Raw genomic sequence first — 20,612 nt, 5'->3', positions numbered from 1 at the left:
AGCGGCTTTGTAAGTGACACGGTGGACGACGAGTTTGAAGGATTTAATGATTCGGAGTGACACAGAAGGTTTGAAAAACTATTATGGCTTTTACGCACGCCTGGTCCTACTTTATGGAGCTCTCTTTCACAGGCCCGCTCTCAGCTCTTAGTTTATGTTTATGTCACGTTAGCATACCTATCGTTTAGCCTGTTGTTGCTCGTGCATGTTTGTTCTTGTTGTTGGATTTTGTCGAATGAATTTCCCCCAAAATGCGACTTATACTCTAAAAACTATTATGGCTTTTACGCACGCCTGGTCCTACTCTATGGAGCTGTCTTTCACCTCCGTGGATGGAAGTCGGGGGGCGGCGCTCGGCCAGGTGGCTGTCCGGGAACGGCGGATGGGGCTCGGACATGGCTTTTGCGCACGCCTGGTCCTACTCTACGAAGCTCTCTTTCACCTCCATGGATGGAAGCCGGGGGCCGGTGCTCGGCCGGGTGACTGTCCGTGGACGGTGGATGGGGCTCGGACATGGCTTTTATGCACGCCCGGTGCTATTCTACAGAGCTCTCTTCCGCCTCCGTGGCTGGAAGTGCCACCTCCGGGGATGGAAGTCCACGCCGCCACATGCCTGGAAGTCCACGCCGGTGCTTGGGGCCGTGTGGCGGTTAACTATTTATAACATAAATAGTTAACCGCCACACGGCCCCAAGCATTATTTGATATAGTTTATTTAGTGTAGCAACTTGTATGTGTTTATATCGTTACAGTTCAGTAGTTGTTGGCTCGTTGAACTCTTGTTTTGTTAAATAAAGAGCCTTTTACCAAACCCACGTCTTTCCTTGTACTTTGTTAACGCTACAATATAGTTATATACTAGATCTGTGGAATAACGCCAAGGCTGACGTCAGGGCGCACGCGCGGCGTTGTTGACAAAGGACGAGGAATTTGATTGATGGATTTAATGATTTGGAGTGACACAGATGGTTTGATAATATAATAGTTATTTGATGTATAATTTATATATTATTATAAGGGCCTGTGGAATATTTTGAAGTGCAAGCGCCATCAGCAGCGCGCACCCATTGTTGACAAAAGACGATGGAGGGATTTAATGAATTTAATGAAACGTGTTATTTATGTAATAGTTTTTGAATAACTCTGAATGATACGTCAGGCCCGTTCTCAGCTCTTCGTTTGTGTTTATGTCACGTTACCTATTGTTTAGCCTGTTGTTGCTCGTTCATGTCTGTTCTTGGTGTTGAATTTTGGCAAATAAATTTCCCCCAAAATGCGACTTATACCCCGGAGCGACTCATATGTTTTTTTTCACGTTATTGTGCATTTTATGGCTAATGCGACCTATATTCCGGAGCGACTTTTAGTCCGAAAAATACGGTAAATCCGCATCAACACCGGTGTGCCTGGTCAAATTTCATTTTTCAAGCAGTGTTCCCATATCCGTGGTTAAAGTCCTGCTTGTTCAAGGAGTGTTTCAAAAATATTTTGTTAGTACCGTATTTTTCGCACCATAAGGCGCACTGAATTATAAGGCGCACCCTCATTGAATTTTTTATGTTAGAAATTATTTCAAATGTACTAGGGCGCGCTGGATTAAAATGTGCATAAAATAGAAGCTATACTGCATCAAATTGAGGTTGACTAGGGTTGGGGTATGCATCCACTAGCCAATAACCAATGAGCCCTCAGTAAACAATCGCGTTTCTCAAAATATCCCCTATAAAAGTGATCGGAACCGACTAAAGTACGATCTAACAATTGGTACGGCTTACTTATGTTTCCCTTCCATATTGATCCGTAAATATACTCGAAACATTAACGGAGCAGCCTATTTTGAAATGATGGAGCCTCGTGCGTATAGCAGCTATTATTATAGCTTTAGCCACCCGCAAACTCCCATGAGCCTCAGCTCGCAGACTCCCATGAGCCTCAGTTGGGTGTCATGACAGCCCCCTGTAAACAATCACGTTCCTCAAACTCTCTCCTATAAAAGTGATCGGAACCGACTAAAGACTGATTTAACACATTGGTGCTGCTTATTCATGATTCCGTTGCATATCGATCCATAAACGTACTCGAAAACATTAACGGAACCGCTTATTTTGAAATGAAATAGCCTCGCGGATACAACAGCTATTCAGTGACGCCCCCTAACCACGGCATCAGCCACCCGCAAACTCCCATGAGCCTCAGCTCGCAGACTCCCATGAGCCTCAGCAAAGTATCATGGCGACCCCAGTAAACTGTTCAAGATGGCGGCGCGTGCACACGCGGCGGCCACTCTGTCCCGTTCAGTGTTTTGTGAGTGTTTACTGAGTGTTTGTCCGGCAGTTTTGTGTGTGTTCGTCTCGTGTGATACGTCGTGCTACTAGTGCGGCGGGCATGTTCTGCTCAACATTGGCGGAAGTGGGTTTTATGGCGTTCTGGACTTTGGTGCGGAGAGATTAAGGGCGCTCGGACTGCTTCGTCATGGAGCGACGCCGGACTGGCCTGCTCTTCTTCCCCAGGTTGGACTGCGTCGTGAGCTCGGACTGCTCTGTCCTGGAGCATTGTTGGGATGCGTCGGCAGCGGGTCTGCGAGGCAGCGGAAGAGGGGCCAGCGCGGAGACGTCAGGCCAGGCTTGCGGCCAACCCAGCTCGCCCAGCCGTGCCTTCCATTCTCCTGGCGTACGTTCGTTCGCAGGACGACAAGATGGGTTGCGTTCGCCTGATGGGATCCACGAACCGGACAGTGCGTGCCTGCTGTGTGCTCGTGTTCACAGTGGCCTGGTTGACTGTCATCTTTCCGGACTCTGCTGTGCATCGGGAGCGGCTAGCGTGCTATCACTCTTATTGTTCATCTTCTTGTTTTATTTTTCCTGTGTTGTTTACTTGTATGTGCGTTGTGAACTCTGTCTTGTCACCCTGGGATAGTGAGAAACGTAATTTCGATCTCTTTGTGTGTCTTGACATGCGGAGGAATTGACAATAAAGGAGACTTTGACTTTGACTTTGACTTTGAAATACATTTCTCAAATACTCTCCCTTGAAAGTGATCGGAACCGGCTAACGACCGATCTAACACATCAGTGCTGCTTATTTATGATTCCGTTGCATATTGATCCGTAAACATACTTGAAAACATGAATGGAACAGCTTATTTTCAAATGAAATACCCTCACAGGTACAACATCTATTCAGTGGCGCCTCCTGACCACGGTTGCCATAACGCTAGGAAGCGATTCGACCTTGTAATTTATTAGTCGTACTAAAATGTGCTGAAACATTTTGGCAGAGCGCTGTGTACAACCAGTATGGATCAACAAATTCATCAAATAATCCATATATAAAGTGTTCTGGATTATAAGGCGCACTGTGTTTTTTTGAGTAAATTTTAAGTTTTTAAGTGCACCTAAATGTGAGAAAACTACGGTATATAGAAGGATTCGCTGAAAGTCTTTGTTTTGTTGATGGCTCAGTTCTTTCAATCTATGCAAATGGTGGGCACAGTAAAACAATAAGCCTGAGATGACACAAAGATGATAAACTATCTAATTTTCATCGCATTACCATCAGTCGTTCTGCTGATTTTAGAGCTGTGCGCTCTATATTTTCACTTTTTGTGGGTGTATTCTGAGTAGATGCACCAGATGAATTGCATCGAAGGTGCCCTATTATTCTTGGGGAACACAATAACGTGTTAAATACATTTGTTAGCTTATCGCTAACTTTAGCACTGCAAGCAAGTTAACCAGTAAGCTAATAACGGTTAACTTGTTTTCAGTGCTTGAGACCTGTTCGTATATATTGTGAGGGAATTTAGTTTGTTACATGTTATGTAAGGTTGTATGGACAAGTCTTTTGCCGTTGAAATGTTTTAATCAATCAAAAGGTTTGTGGCACAAGTAGACGCTACCTCAGCTAAAAAACTACAAATATGTTCGACTGGAAAGGGAGCTGCACCTCTTGGGGCCTGGAGAGGTTGGGTTGTGAGTTATCTTATTTGCATCTAATAAGACTGCACCAAAACGGCTTACTCTGAGCCGCACCTCAGAACTAGTATAAAAGAGAGACCTGTGATGTTATCAAAACGTAGAATTCAGACAAAAGCATTGCTGTTCCACTTTATAGTAAAACAGAAGAAGTGTGATATGTAAGCTTTAATAAAGACAACATTACAGGACTCACAGTTCAACATGTCAGTGAAGGCTCTGATGTATTGATATCTAAGCATTTGAAATAGTTTACAACAGAGATTCTCACCTGTACAGGATTTTCAGTGTTTGTGTTAGGGTTTTCAGGTTAGTTTGATCCTATGATTATGTTGGAATGTAACCTGTAATAATTAAACTCGCTTGTCCTGTCTTAACAAAAGTAGTAGAACAAAGTGCTAAGATCTTTTGAACTGATTGACTAGCTGCAGAGGAAGCAACCAAAGTGTTTTGTTCACACAACATCGTGAAGGACCCCCTGCTGTGCTTTGATCAGCCAGGGGCTTCGGCCATTTGCCCACTCTCAACCCCCACTCTGTTTCTCTTAATAAATATCCCCTCGCAGGAACAAGGGTTCAGACTTCATTCTGGAGTGAGTGAACTCTCCACCTGCAGGTGTCAAAAAGGACTTACTTGTCTCCGTGTGGTTCTTGCAAGATATTGTTTGAGTGAACAAATCTCTAACAGTTTGCACGTCTGACAAAGAAATGCAAGTTATCCAAACAAAATCAAGTTATCAATTTAAGCCATTGACATTTGTAAGTGCATATTTCATCCTATGAAAGGGAGGTAATGAATGAGGGCGTGTGAAAGGGTAATGTGAGAGTGACAGTGGCTGTGTTTGGAGTCTGAGGGAATGGTTTTAGAATAATTTATTGATCACACACTTATAAAAGTCTGTCAATGTATTTCTTCCTTCTTTTCTTTTACAACAATCTGCCCAGGGACTACTGGTGTAAAACAGCATTCATGCTATATAACCTGTCACCAAGCATCTTTTGACTTGAGGGAGTGTGAAAGTGTAACGTGAGAGGAAATAACAGTTGCTGTGTTTGGAGACTTAGGGCATGGTTTTAGAGTAATTTATTGATTCACATACATATAAAAATCTGTAAATCTATTTCTTCCTTCTTTTTTATTACAACAACATGCCCAGGGACTTCTGGTGTAAATCAGCATTCATGCTATAACCTGTCAGCACGCCTCTTTCCTGACTTGGTTAATGTAAATGTATTGTTCTCCAGTGTCCCTATTCAAGTAAATGCATACCACATGGGAAGTCTCACTTCGCTGGAAACAGGCCAGAGGTACCCCTTTACACAAAGTTGTTAATCCACATAACCTAGATAACAACCATATACCTATTTCTATTATTAATATTAGACCACATCTCCATGAGCTCTTGTCATCTTATCGTGTTGGAGGGTTTTGAGATTCCCAATGATCCAAGGAGCTAAGTCAGGAGTGTCAAACTCATTTCACAATGTGGGCCACATACGGCCTCGGTAGATGTCAAGCGGGCCGGACCATTGAAATTATACCATACTATGCTATAGTTAACCAAAATATCATGTCTTTTCTTTTTTTTTTTGGGTGTAAAGAAGCACAAGAATATTAGGAAAATGTTGGAATTTAATGAACATTCCTTTTACAAAACAAAAATAGCATTACTTTAACACAACCTAAAACATTTCCAGTGATGCACTTTAAGATTAAACGAGATTTATAAAGAAAGGAATTTTCAAACCCTTTACACATGTGCATATAAAATCTAAATTTAATTCCTGCCTACACCTTACAAACCAAGGAGAGTGCTATTAAATGTGTAAAGAAGAAAGTATTCACATGCCCTGTAAATGTGTAAACTTCATACATGAAACACACATACAACATACAATACATATTGAACATTCATGGAGTTTCATGAACAGTAGAAATCCACCATACTTTTTTTGTAGTGAAGTTGCTGACTAACATTAAATTGCACCTTTCTTTAATCATCAGAGTAAGGATTCATCTTCACAGAACTGTATTTTTTCAATGTAAACAATATCTAAGGCAGCGTTTTAAAGGCATTAGTCTAGTCTGGACTTGTATTTGTTCCTGATACTTGGCATCTTTTGGCCTGTACAAGTGCATCAATACCAGGTGTCATGTCCTGATGAGCTGTCACTTTCAGAATGTCATTTAAGTGCTTGTTTGGAGCCTTGAATGCATTTTTGTTTTATTGATATTCATTACTGAGAAAGTTTGTTCACAAAGGTCAGTTGTCTCAAACATGCACAAAATGTTAGCAGCCAGGGCTGTTAATTTGGTGTACCCTGATAGTAGATACTGATAAAATTTGTCCAGACCTACGGAGGCAAATTTGCCCTTCAAATCTGCATGTCTTCGGGGTTGTGGTGTCCATCATTGGTGTCCATCAACTCCATGAATAAATACAGCCAGTTGTGCCACGTCTGTGATGTCAGTGCTCCCGTCAATTGTAACGGAAAATGCAATAAATGACTTCACTCTCTGTTTCAATTGGCTGTCTAAATCTGCTGATAGGTCCGAAATCTTCTCTGCTATAGTTTTCCTTGTCAGGCGAATACTAGCAAAAGCTTGTCGCTTCTCAGGACGTACAAGTTCAGCCGCCTTCATCATGCATCGTTTTACAAAGTCACCATCGGAGTACATCTTTGATGCTAATGCTATTTCGCTGGCAATCAGGTAGCTGGCTTTTACCGCTGCTTCACTGGCTTGTCGGCTCTGGAAGAAAGTTGACTGCTGTTTCCTCAGACCCGCCCGCAATTCGTTGATCTTATCGCTTCTCAGTTGTCCTTGCAAGCCATCATAATTTTCGCTCTGAAGAGTCTCGTAGTGGCGTTGAATGTTATATTCCTTCAATACCGAAACTTGTTGCAAACACACAAAGCACTAAGGTTTTCCGTGCTTATCTATAAATAAATAGGATGTGGTCCATTTTTCATTGAAAATTCTACACTACGTATCTACTTTTCTCCCTTTGGATAATGACATTTTGGCTAATGAGGGTCTAGGGGAGGGGTAGAGACCAGGGCAGAAACAATGTCGTAACAAGCAGCAATTGGCGCATTGCTACCGTCTGCTGTGTTGGGTCTGTCTTCTCTGATCAGAACATTGTTGTCTTCTGATCAAAACAGTGTGCCCCCATAGTGGGGGTTTCTGTAAACTGACCGATGAATTGCATATTATTAAAAATATTAATTCCGTGTTATTTATGCATTTTTTCACTTTTAAATTATCCTGTGGGCCTGATCAAACGCGGGCCTGATTGAACCTTCTTGTGGGCCGGTTCCGGCCCACGGGCCGTATGTTGGAACCCCTGAGCTAAATTGTCTGGGGCTTTATGCTCCTGGCAGGGTCACCCATGTCAAACAGGCTTTACGTGAGGGACTAGATAAAGCACGGCTCACAGATGATGACTGATAATATCAGACTTTGATTTCCCTTGGCCCCCCTTTGGTGTGGGCAAACTTATTGCTCCTCGGCTTAGCACCTTCACATTGGGGTTCATCCTGGTGGATGAGAGGGTAGCCCACCCTCCCCTTTGGATCAGGGGATGGGTGCCGACTGTTGTATGTGTCTATGCACCAAACAGCAGTTCAGAGTACCCATACTTTTTTGAGCCCTTGGAAGGAGTGCTAAAGAGGGATCCTTCTGGGGACTCGAGAGCTCATGTCCCACATCTAACCCATAATACTGTATTTTTCAGACTAAAAGTCGCGTATTTTTTCATAGTTTGGGTGGTGGGGGGGGCGACTTATACGGAGGGGCGACTTATATGTGAATTTTTTCACAAATTCTTAAAATTCAAAAAAAAAAGTGAAACCACGATAAACGAACCGCGATGTAGCAAGGGATTACTGTCATTTGAATTTCAAGTGGCTTCAGTGGCGTCAGCGGCATGGCGCGGTGCCGCACCGCGGCGCGGCGGTTGTTTACATAAAGGACAAAGATTTGAATACGGGATGACAAAGATGACGAAGGGCCCCACGTACTACCGGCATCATTAGCGGCTTTGTTTGTAAATGACACGGAGGACGAAGAGTTTGAAGGATTTAATGATTTCGAGTGACACAGAAGGTTTGAAAAACTATTATGGGTTTTACGCACACCCGGTCCTACTCTACGGAGATCTCTTTCACCTCCTGGATGAAAGTCGGGAGCCGGTACTCAGTCGGGTGGCTCTCTGGGGACAGCGGATGGGGCTCGGACATGGCTTTTACGCACGGTCCTACTCTATGGAGCTCTCTTTCACCTCCGTGGACGGAAGTCGGGGTCCTGCGCTCGGCCGGGTGGCTGTACGGTCCCCTCTTCCACCTCCGTGGCTGGAAGTGCCACCTCCGGGGATGGAAGTCCACGCCGCCACACGCCTGGAAGTCCACACTGGTGCTTGGGGCTGTGTGGCGGTGAACTATTTATGTTATAGTTATTTGATATATATCATTTCGTGTAGCAACTTGTATATGTTTTTATGGTTACAGGTCAGTAGTTGTTGGCTCGTTGAACTCTTGTTTTGTTAAATAAAGAGCCGTTTACCAAACCCACGTCTTTCTTTGTACTTGGTTAACACTACAATATAGTTATATACTAGATCTATGGAATAACGTTGAGGCTGACGTCAGGGCGCACGCACGGCATTGTTGACAAAGGACGAAGAATTTGATCGATGGATTTAATGATTTAAAGTGCACAGATGGTTTGATAATATTATTGCTTATATAATAGTTATTTGATATATAATTTATATATCGTTATATGGGCCTGTGGAATATTTTGAAGTGCAAGTGCCGTCAGCGGCGTGCACCCATTGTTGACATATAGGACGATCGATGTATTTAATGATTTGGAGTGACACAGATGGTTTGATAATATTGCTTATATAATAGTTATTTGATATATAATTTATATATCGTTATATGGGCCTGTGGAATATTTTGAAGTGCAACCGCCGTCAGCGGCGTGCACCCGGCCGGCATTGTTGACATACAGAATGATCGATAGATTTAATGAATTGGAGTGACACAGACGGTTATATGAAAGTGTTATTTATGTAATAGTTATTGGAATAACTCTGAATGTTACATCAAGCCCGTTCTCAGCTCTTCGTTTGTGTTTATATCACATTGGCATACCTATCGTTTAGCCTGTTGTTGCTCGTCCATGTCTCTTCTTGGTGTTGGATTTTGGCGAATAAATTTCCCCCAAAATGCGACTTATACTCCGGAGCAACTTATATGTTTTTCTTTCAAATTATTGTGCATTTTATGGCTAATGTGACCTATATTCCGGAGCGACTTTTAGTCCGAAAAATACGGTACTTTGATTTTATTCAAATAAGTCATTTTGGAAAAATAAGTTTATAGAACTCATCTGCACCGTATGTAACCCATATTACTTAGATTTTATTCAAATACGATTTTGATTTGAACTGTGTTCTGTGTTTCAGAAAATGTTTCAAGACCCAGTGGTAAGAGCTGTCCATGAAGAAGGCTGAGGAACATGTGCATAATACTCTCAACAAACATACACAAATTTGAATGAGTACAAATGACTTTAAATTTCTCAACTATGTTTGACCTGTGTATAATTACACCATGTTTCTGTGTTAAACAGCTTGCTTTCATAAAGGCTGGAAATAATAATAATAAAACATACTTGCATAACACAAGCCGATATCTTGTGAACATATAAAACTCAAAACAATTTTGTAGTGAATGGATGGATCTACTGATCTTCATTTTGCAAAGTCCATCTATTATCTGAACTGTGTATCTTCACGAGGGTCGCGGGTATGCTGGAGCCTATCCCAGCTGACTTCTGATGGGAACCAGCTGAACTGCTTGCCAGCCAATCGCAAGGCACACATAGACAAGCAAACTATGGGCAATTTGGAGTGGTCAATCGGCCATGCATGTCTATGGAATTTGAGAGGAAACCAGAGTACTGGAGGAAACACATGCAAGCACGGGGAGAACATGCAAATTCCACCCAGGAAGGCTGGATCTAGAATCGAACCCTGAACTTGAAGTTGAACTTGAACTGGAAGTTTATTTTTGAACATGAGATCAACCAAACACAAAATCATTTTTTCACATTTTTACATAATTTCATGTTATGCCAAGAAGACAAATAAATCAACATGTTCAAAAAGGAAGAAGCTATTGCTTGTGTTTGCCTACCCCTTTTATACATCATAGTTCTTAACATGGTTGCTGATTAGTTTTTTTGAGGTACAGAAACTTGATTTATCGGAGTATGATAATTTTGGAAATGAAAAACAGTTTATACAATAATATTCTGGAAAGAAAAATAAATAAATAAAGTGTGTTCTTGAAATCTACCAAATTCGTAAATTGTAATGTTTTTAAATTAATAAATACATTGTTTGTGTGTTCACAATAGCCAATATTGTTGATAATTCTATTTGCCTTTTTCTGCATTGTGCATATCGTCTTTAGGGTGATTTTATACATATTACCCCACACTTCAACACTGTAGGACATGTAAGGAAGAAACAGCGAGCAGTATAAAGTGTACATTGTTTTCTGGTTCAGTAAGCGTCTGACTTTACACAGTATACCCACTGGTCTTTGCCAATTTTGAACAGATGCGTTTGACTTGCGGTTTCCACCTAAGACTGTGGTCAACTATTACTCCCAGAAAGGAGTTTTCATAAACTCTATCTAATCTGGTGTTATCACACAATATTTCAATAGTTATGTCTTCTGGGATTTTTCGTTCCCCAAAAATGCAAATAATTGGTTTTCTTTATATTAAGAGTTAATTTATTTGAGTCAAACCACAGTTTTAGCTTGGCAAGCTCATCAGAGACAGTCTTCATTAGTTGTTGTAGGTTCTCTCCTTCACAAGAGATATTCGTGTCATCAGCAAAAATGACAAATTTCTAAATATTAGAGGTGTTAATAATATCATTAATACATAATATGAATAATTTTGGTCCCAATATTGATCCTTGTGGAACACCGCAGGTTATATTTAAAAGCATTGACTTTTTCTCTCCCATCTGCACAAACTGTTGCCTGTGTTCTAAGTAGCTTTTTATCCAACTGAACCCTATTCCCCTAATCCCATACCTTTCCAATTTTTGAAGCAAAATATCATGATTAATTGTATCAAAGTGTCACGTTCCTGCGTCAACTGACTTCCATCCAAGCGACCAGCGCGCGGTCCCTCAGCCCTGGACCGCCTGACCCACACGGAGTGGGAGATTAGCAAGATCGCAGAGGAGATGGCAACATTAACGAAGATCGTCCGGCAGCAGCAACAGCAGCTCCTGCAGCACCATCAGCTCCACCTAGAACTTGTAGAAGCTCTCAAGGCCCTTACAGACTTGGCTCCTCTAGCTGCTGTGACCCAATCTGCACGAGCCCTGTCCACGACCGTTCCACTCAGCCCCACCGATCAGCCCACCGTTACGTCCACGCCCCGTCGTGGACGTCCCCGAGCCCTGACTCAGCAACCTCGAGAGGTTCGACGGTGATCCCAAGTACGTCCGGGCCTTTTTGACAAACTGCAGCGTCTTGTTTAACCTCCAGCCCATCACGTTCGCCACGGAACCAGCCAAGGTAGGTTTTGTACTCTCACCCTACGGGCGAGGCATGGCTGTGGGGAGCAGCAGAATATGAGCGGCAGGGACCCGCCTGTTCGTCGTTGGACGCCTTCGCAGCTGAGATCCTGCACATGTTTGACTTGGGCTCAGCCTCGGAAGACGCCTCTGAGGAACTCATCACGCTGCACCAAGGCAGCAGATCCGTCGCCCAGTACTTCATCAAGTTCCAGACGGTGGCGCGTCGGAGCAACTGGAACACCCCGGCTCTCGTCTACACCTTCCTCCACGGACTCACGGAGTATATGAGATGGTGTCCTACGAGCGCTCTCAGACCCTTGAAGAGGCCATGGACCTGGCTGCACGGGTAGATTGGCGGATCCAGTCAAGACGACGTGAGAAGAGGAAGGCAGCTCAGCCCCCCCCCCCCCCCCCCCCCCTCGCCGTGACACAAGCCCGACACCTCGGGTGTCAGGAAGGGCACCTGTTTTCCCGCCTGACCTGTCGCCTGCCAGGGACCCCGTCCACGTAATCCAGCGCACCTTTACTACTTCTCCCACCCAGCCCGGCTGGCCGGAACCGATGGAGATAGGACGCACCTCTCTCCCGGCAAAGGAGTGTAGCAGGCACCTCAGAGATAGGCTTTGCTTATACTGCGGGGGTGAGGAACCATATACCATATAGACTATCAGTTAATATCTCACACTTATCAATAAAACTTTCCAATCTAACAGCAAATATCTTCTCCAAGATTTTGGAAAATTGGGGAAGCAATGAGACTGGCCTGTAGTTGGTGTAAAGATTCTTCTCACCGGCCTTAAAGGTGGGAACGACTTTGGCTATTTTCATTTTTGTGGGAAAGGAGCCCAGTTTCAGCGAGAGGTTGCAGATATGTGCTATGGGATCTGCTATAGCTATTATTACATACTTAAAGGGCATGTAAAGACACTATGAGGTCCCAAAATGTATTTGATAAAGATGGACTTGTATTTTTGGAAACTGTTGTGAACTTTTGAATAAAATTGCGAATTGAGGAGTAATCGATGAAAAATCAACGTTTTTTATAGATTATAGGAAGCCGAGCGCTGCCAAGTTACTTAGCCCATGTAAGCATAATGGCGGATACAGAAGTGGAAGTGATGTTGTCTGACGAATCTCCCTCAGATGATTCTTCACCTTCTGATGAGTATGATTTCTTTCTTGGGGTACAAGGCTACCAATTTGAACCAGTGAGAAGTACCCCAGCGACTGAAGCATCGCAAAACGAAGGCGCGGAAGGTACAGCCGGAGAAAATCAATGGCTATATACTGATATTATTTTGGATGTCCAATTTAATAAATTCTAAGAAAGTTGCAAAAAAAATTCGTTTAATAATATATTTGGCAACAGTAGGAAAATTAATTTTTAGGACTGGGGAAACCCATGAACGATTATTAATTTGGTGTGCTAATTCTTATTTTCCCTTTGCACACGGTATGTTACGACCGAAATTAAACCTATAGTTATGAGCCTAAACTATTTTATTTTTCATTTAACATAAAGGTAACATTTTCAGACACCAAGAATCTCCCTTTTGGCAATTGCACGGCTCTGTCTTGGCACTTTCGAGGGGGGGGGGGGGGGGGTGAACTTGGGATGGCTCAGTTGTCACTATTTGCTTATATGTGAAGTATTGGAGACAAAACACCAGGAAATTGTATGGATCTTCGCGCTATCAATCGGTAAACATTTAGGGTGAGTCCTATCATCTATGTCACGGTACCATGTGATCCAGAATGGCGCGGTTCATGACAGGGGCAGGGAAGATCGAGAAATACACACAAATTGACTGCGTTTGGCTCACGAATGCAATTTTATTTCAAATTCTATAATATTATTTGGATACAGCTAAAGCTTTGGATAAAGCTTTGACTTGACTTTGACTTTGACTTTGATACAGGTGAATATAATTGAACATTCCAACCAGCTCAGTGGCCTAGTAGTAGGGTGTCCGCCCTGAGACTGGAAGGTTGTGGGTTCAAACCCCGACCGGGTCGTACCAAAGACTATAAAAATGGGACCCATTGCCTCCCTGCTTGGCACTCAGCATTAAGGGTTGGAATCGGGGGGTTAGATCACCAAATGATTCCCGAGCGCGGCACCGCTGCTGCTCACTGCTCCCCTCTCTCCCAGGGGATGGATCAAAATCACATGGGGATGGGTTAAATGCAGAGGACAAATTTCACCCCACCCAGATGTGTGTGTGACGATGATCATTGGGACTTTTTTAACTTTATTCTGAGTGGTTTTTAAAACATGTTAAAGGTACCTTTACATACGCTTTAATTAAGAATAGATCGATATACTCACAGTCCCTTGATGTTTTGTTCTTAAATTGTTTAACAATATAAATTATTTCAGTTTTATCTGTATCTCTCAGAAGGATGGTAGCCGGGTTTGGTTCCCCAAAAAATTGTGATACACCTCCCCTTTGTGGAGGGATTATCTCATCTGCCAGTTTGGGCCCTACATTCACAGATAATTTGTTGAATCCTGCCACCACTTCATGACTATTTTTAATTATCTTACCATTTTCAAAGGATTCATTTAGAAATCCAGCACTTGTTTTTTCTTCTTCTTATAATTGAGTTTAAAATATTCCATGTGCTCTTTGTTATTTTTATGTTTCCAACAATTTACTACAATAATCATTCTTACATTTTCTAAGAATTTCTGTTTGTTTATTTTTATATATTTTATATTTAATTTATTTCTCCTCAGTTCTGTGTTTAATAAAGTCGTTATATAAGTTTGTTTTTTTTTGCAGGCATTCAACAGACCCCCAGTGAACCACGGTTTGTCTGGTCGTTTTGAAGTTTTCTTTGGTCGCTGAGTTGAACAGTTTTTATGATATAAAGTTAAAAAAAGTATTTAGGAATAAATTATAAGATGAATCAACATCGTCTTTTTCATAAACATTCCTCCAGTCTTAAGCTATCAGATCATTTCTAAATGCATTCAGAGTGCCATTTGTTCTTAATCTCCTTTGTATGTTTACTTTGCTGTTGTCTAAGTTTTTATGTTTACATTCATGGATAACAAACACCGGCAGATGGTCAGTGATAATGTTTATTAATAATCCACTTTCTAAATTACTGGTCATATTATTAGTAAGAATATTGTTTATTACTGATGCCGAGTGGGTGGTAATTCTGCTTGGTTTAGTCATGCTAGGATATAAGCCTTTGCTATAGATTGCATCTATAAAATCTTGTATCGCAGGTGTTTTATTTTGATTTAAGAAGTCTATATTATAGTCCCCACATAAAAAGGCTACCTTCTGCTCGGTCTTTGAAACCATGGCCTCGAATACTCTTTGAAATTTTTAATACTAGAGTTGGGTGCTCTATAAACACAGCTAACGATGACATTCTTCATTTTACCCATATCAATTTCATCAGTAATACATTCACATAAGTCATCAATAACAGTTGTCATACTTTCTACAATCCTATACTTTAACCTACTGTCTATATACACTGCAACTCCTCCACCCTTTTTATTTGCCCTCTTCACAAAGTTGAAATTATATCCTTCTAATTCAAAATCAGTCACTTTGTCATGGCTAAGTAAACTCTCAGAAATGGCAATCATATTCAATTGCATGGTGTAATGCTGTAAATAGTTTTTAATCTTATCAAAGTTTGCGTATAAACTCCTACTGTTGAAGTGTTTTACTGATATCTTGCTCTAAATTGAATTTCTCCTTGAATTGATTTTCAGTGTGATAACAACAGTTGCACAGTCAAAGAAATTGCTTTCCGGGTCTATATCTATATCCTGTTCCTGCATGGTAATTTTTAAGGTGAACGCAAACATTCGTCTTCCCATCCACACACATCCAAATTTGAGCACATGCACACCCACAGCTCCACGTCCACACGCACACGCAAGCACACATCATTTGTAATGGCAGCCAAATAGTTGAGACAATTTAACCAAAATAAGTCTAGCAAAAAAGTTGCGTAATGGTGGTATAAAAAATCGGCAGGTTTATTTATGAAAAACAAGTCCAGTTCATGGGGGATATTAAAAGAAAGTGTGATTTTGATAGAGTCAGTCGGCGTTCTTAGCCAAAAAAGAAAAAATACCAGTAATCTGGCTTAGTATATAGCAAGACACCTACTCACCACTACCAAGCCATGCTCTTCAAGTGCAAAAAAGGCATCCACAAGATGAAAAAAAGAGTACTTCCGAGATGAGTCCAGCGACAATAGGATAGAACTGTTTCCAGTAACTCCAAAAAACAATTGGCAAAAGGATACCGAACAGTGACAAAATTAATAAATCTGGGCAGCTAGAAGATGTTCTATTCGGCTATGCAGTTTCATATTTCTCCAGATCTTTGAGGTCCCGGATAAGTAGGACCCTAGCCTCCTCACTGAGTAAACCATTTGCGCGAATCTAGATTTTACAGTCTCTTGTCCATATTGAATAGATGTTATTTTGTTTCCTCAGAACCAGGGCTGTGGACTCAGACTCGGACTCGGGGACTCGGACTCGGTCATTTTTGCCAGACTCGGACTCGGTGCTGATTTTGACCGATTCCACCGAGTCCGACAATAAAAAAAATTATTCGATTTTATTTTCATCATGCTGCTGAGAATGCGAGTAGGAATACTGTCCACAGCCCTGCTTACGATCAATGCGGCCGCGTTGAGTTGCACTTCGGCTAATGTTTACATTATGTACCAATGTCAAGGACGATTATGTCACCCAGTTTATATCATTGATGTGTTTCGATAGTTGTGGGGTCGTCACTAATTATTTGTGTTTAGATAAATGTCTGAGCTATAATGGTGTAATTAATGATTAGAAAATATTATCTTACATGTCCTGTGTTTCAGAATGGTTATTTAATTGGGCGAGAGTGTGTGTTTTCAAGCGTTTTGCCTCATGCCAATGGCACTCAGGGCTAAGGGTGGGCTTCAATGACTATTTTTGTAAAGCCACGCATTTAATACCATGTCAAATAATATATCAAAGTCAAAGTCAAAGTCAGCTTTATTGTCAATTTCTCCACATGCCAAAGACACACAAAGAAACCGAAATTTCGTTCCCCCCTATCCCACGGTGACAAGACATGGCTCACAACAGACAAACAAGTAAACAAGTATAACAAAAGCGTGCTGAATAAATAATGAATAAATAACACAACAATAAATAAATAAATAAGAGGAGCAAAAAAAAAAAGGAGCAAGTGCGCGTACAGCAGACATTCCCGAAAATAGCGCAACAGTGCCGCACGCTACACAGAAGGGGGTAGCGAGTTCAGGGCCCTAACAGCCTGGAGAAAGAAGCTGTTGGCGAGTCTGGTGGTGCGGGAGCGCAGGCTCCTGTACCTCTTCCCAGAGGACAGAAGGTCAAACAAAGAGTGAGCCGGGTGACTCACATCTCTGGCAATCGAGGTTGCCTTGCGGGCGAGATGGGAGGTGTAAATGTCCTTCAGGAAGGGGAGCGAAGCACCAATAATCTTACCAGCCGTATTCACTATGCGCTGCAGGGCCTTCAAGTTCTATTCAGTGCAGTTACCACCCCAGACAGCGATGCAACTGGTGAGGACGCTCTCAATGGTGCCACGGTAGAATGTAGACAGGACTGCCTGAGGAGCACATGCACGCCTGAACTTCCGCAGGAAGTACAGCCGGCGCTGAGCTTTCTTTGCCAGTGACGAGGTGTTTGCGGACCAGGAGAGGTCCTCACTGATGTGCACCCCCAGGAACTTGGTGCAGCTCACCCTCTCCACCACAGCACCGTCGATGATCAGCGGCAGGTGTGTTGTGTGACCCTTCCGAAAGTCAACAATGATTTCCTTGGTCTTATTGACGTTCAGCAGGAGGTTGTTGTCCCTGCACCACGTGGTCAGAAGGTCAACTTCCGACCTGTACCGAGTCTCATCGCCCTTCGTGATGAGACCCACCAGAGTCGTGTCGTCAGCAAACTTCACTATGCGGTTGTCGCTGTAGGTCGCAGTGCAGTCATGCGTCAGCAGGGTGAAGAGCAATGAACTGAGCACGCAGCCCTGGGGGGCCCCCGTGCTCAGCGTGATGCTGGCGGAGATTTTGTCGCCAACACGCACCACCTGAGGCCTCTGACAGAGGAAGTCCAGTAGCCAGTTGCAGAGGGAGGTACTGAGGCCCAGCTCGTCGAGTTTGCAGATGAGTCGCTGCAGCACAATGGTGTTGAAGGCAGAGCTGAAGTCCACAAACAGCAACCTCACATACGAGTCCTTTCTCTCCAGGTGGGTGAGGGCCGAGTGGAGGGCAGAGCAGATGGCATCCTCAGAGGACCGCTTGGCACGGTACGCAAACTGGAAAGGGTCAATGGTGGGGGGGAGAACGGACTTGATGTGCTCCATAACAAGCCGCTCAAAGCACTTCATGATGATGGGCGTCAGTGCCACGGGGCGGTAGTCATTGAAGCAGGATGGTGCAGGTTTCTTCGGCACAGGAACGATGGTGGCAGCCTTGAAACACGAGGGGACGATGGCCTGCTGCAGGGAAACGTTAAAGATGTCCGTGAAGACACCCGACAGCTCCCCAGCGCAGTCCTTCAGCGCTCGACCCAGGATGTTGTCAGGGCCCGCCGCCTTACGGGTGTCAATAGCGGCAAGCGCCCTCCTCACACCGTCGGCAGAGAGGCGCAGGGGCTGCTCGTGTGGGGGGGGAGTGGTCTTCAGCGGGCAAGTGCTGTTCTGGGCGTCGAAGCGAGCAAAGAAGCGGTTCAGATCGTTCAGCAGACGGACGTCGCCCTCACTGCTCCTCGGCGCGGGCTTGTAGTCCGTGATGGTCTGAATGCCCCGCCAAAGGCTACGTGCGTCCTTGCTGTCCTTGAAGTGGGTGGAGACCTTGCACGAGAACGCCTTCTTCGCTATTATATTATATATAATATATATATTATATATATTAGAGTGTAGGTTATGTTCCAATGTATCCACTTCTATCGGTTAAATTGTCAACCGTACATTTATGACTACGCCATGAGTGATCTACGTTATGAACTAGCACAACTCCGGTAGGGCAGGGAAAATGTTATCGATCCGACGTCCGATTGGAACGTCACCTCACTTTTACGTCCGCACTCTCAGCAAGGGATCCTATATAAGCCGAACCAGCCAGTGTGAAAGCAGTTGCGTTCGTTCTGCACATATAATTAGCTATTTTGTCCCTCGGATAATCATGGCATCCAGAAAGAGTCATGTGTGGACGTATTTTGATGTGCAAGAAGAGAAGGCTGTGTGCATCGTAAACGATACATGTAATGCACGGTTTTCGCTGGGTTCTGCTGGCGCAAATCAGCAGGCCAACCTGAAGCGCCATCTCAAGAGGAAGCACGCAGAGGCATTCGCAAAGGTAAGCTTTTGATAAGTGGATTACAATTGATTTCCGGTATAATACTGTGTTGAGATTGCTATAGTCGAACATAACAAAAATTCATGAATTCAAACTCAAATCTGACCAAAGGTGGAAGAGGAGAACAAAAAGCCGAAAACGACGGCGACGCCTGGTCCATCGGAGACGGCTCAGACATCGATGATGAAGTAAGTATAGTCTGAAATGTTTTTTTTACATTTTTACAAATGATGAAAAATGTATCTATAAAAAACTCAAAACGAAAATTGCAGATACATTATTGTTAGGGTTTTACAGAGTATCCTTATCGTATGATTATGTTGGAATGCAACCGGTAATGAATCCCATTCTATACAAGGTCGTAAAACACCCCCTGATATGTTTTGACTAGAGCACAAGGGCTTCCTATTCAGTCTACTCTTGCCCCCACTCTTTCTCTTAATAAATATGTCCTTGCAGTTGGGAGAGCTTCAGACTTCACTCCTTCAACGTGTGAGCTCTCCACCTGCAGGTGTCTAAAAGGACTTACTTGTCTCCCGTGTGGTTCTTGCAAAATAAGTTGGAGTGAGCAAATCTCTAACAATTATTACTTTGGCCATTTCACTAATGATTTTATTTTATTCTCAGGTTTGTGACAGCAAAAGTGACGCGCAAGACGATCCAATACAAGATGGACCGCGAGGAGTTTCAAAAGGCGGTCATTTCTCTGATTGTTCATGACGGCCTCTCGCTCGTCACATTCCAGCAGTCGGCTATGCGGACACTGCTAGGGCCTGCTGCTAATCAGCTGTCTGTCAGCCTAGACAGAGATCAGATCCGCCACATGGTGGTGGCTGAGGCCGACAGGTTGAAGGAGGAAATCAAGTCGGAGCTGAGCCAGGAATGCGTATTCATCAAGGCAGACGCCGCCACCAGGCTCATGCGGAATTACATGGGCATCAACGTCCAGTACTTCCGCGACGAGGAGATTAAAATCAAGACTCTTGCCATCAAGGACATAGACGGGGGGCATGACAGTGAGGCGGTCAAGAATGTCATCAACGCCGTCATCAAGGATTTTGACCTGCATGTCCTCTCCATCGTCGTCGATAATGCAGCGACCATGAGCAAAGCCGTGTGGCTCATCAATGAGGACGACGAGGATGCTGATGATACAAAATGGATGAGGCCGAGGGGGGCGTCAACCTGGACGACGAGGTCCAGCTTGAGAAGTTTGCTGGGATTCAGGATGCCGACTTTCGAATGATTTATCACATGCGCTGTGCTATTCACACGCTGCAACTGGCAATTCGTGACGGATTGAAAGCGGAGCATGTCATGAAACTACTGGATAAAGTCCGACGGGTGGTGAAGAGACTGCGAACCCCCAATCTGCTTGCTGTCCTCCGTCGTCGAGGAGGTCTTCTCCCTGTCGTCGATGTGCCCACCCGTTGGGGAAGCACCTACCTAACGACAAATCGGCTCCTTCATCTACGAGAGCATGTCCAGGACTTGACGGCTGCTTCTCCAGAACTTCTCCTTAACGAGTCAGAATGGAAGAAGCTTGAGACCTTGGCCACGATCCTCAAGATGCCATACGATGTCACGGTCAAGCTCCAGTCGGCCTCAATCACCCCCGGCAGCTTTCTCAAGGAGTGGTCGGCCTTGAAGGC

General features: G+C 43.6%; 1 long non-coding RNA gene and 1 pseudogene across 1 annotated transcript in view; one reads left to right on the top strand and one right to left on the bottom strand.

Annotated features, from left to right (window-relative positions):
* Positions 1 to 10,158, top strand: part of LOC148390269 (uncharacterized) — a 37,460-nt gene extending 27,302 nt beyond the window's left edge. The window contains exon 3 of the long non-coding RNA XR_015861258.1: positions 9,448 to 10,158. This is a non-coding gene — a long non-coding RNA (uncharacterized LOC148390269). The remainder of the gene's footprint in view (positions 1 to 9,447) is intronic.
* A 1,035-nt stretch (positions 10,159 to 11,193) lies between these two features.
* LOC148390268 (uncharacterized) lies at positions 11,194 to 12,248 on the bottom strand (annotated as a pseudogene).
* Between the last annotated feature and the right edge of the window lie 8,364 nt (positions 12,249 to 20,612).

This window comes from Syngnathus floridae, chromosome 11, assembly GCF_059516105.1.
Source record: "Syngnathus floridae isolate MCC-2025c chromosome 11, RoL_Sflo_1.0, whole genome shotgun sequence".
Lineage (NCBI taxonomy): Eukaryota > Metazoa > Chordata > Actinopteri > Syngnathiformes > Syngnathidae > Syngnathus > Syngnathus floridae.
This window is presented reverse-complemented; position numbering and strand designations above follow the sequence as displayed.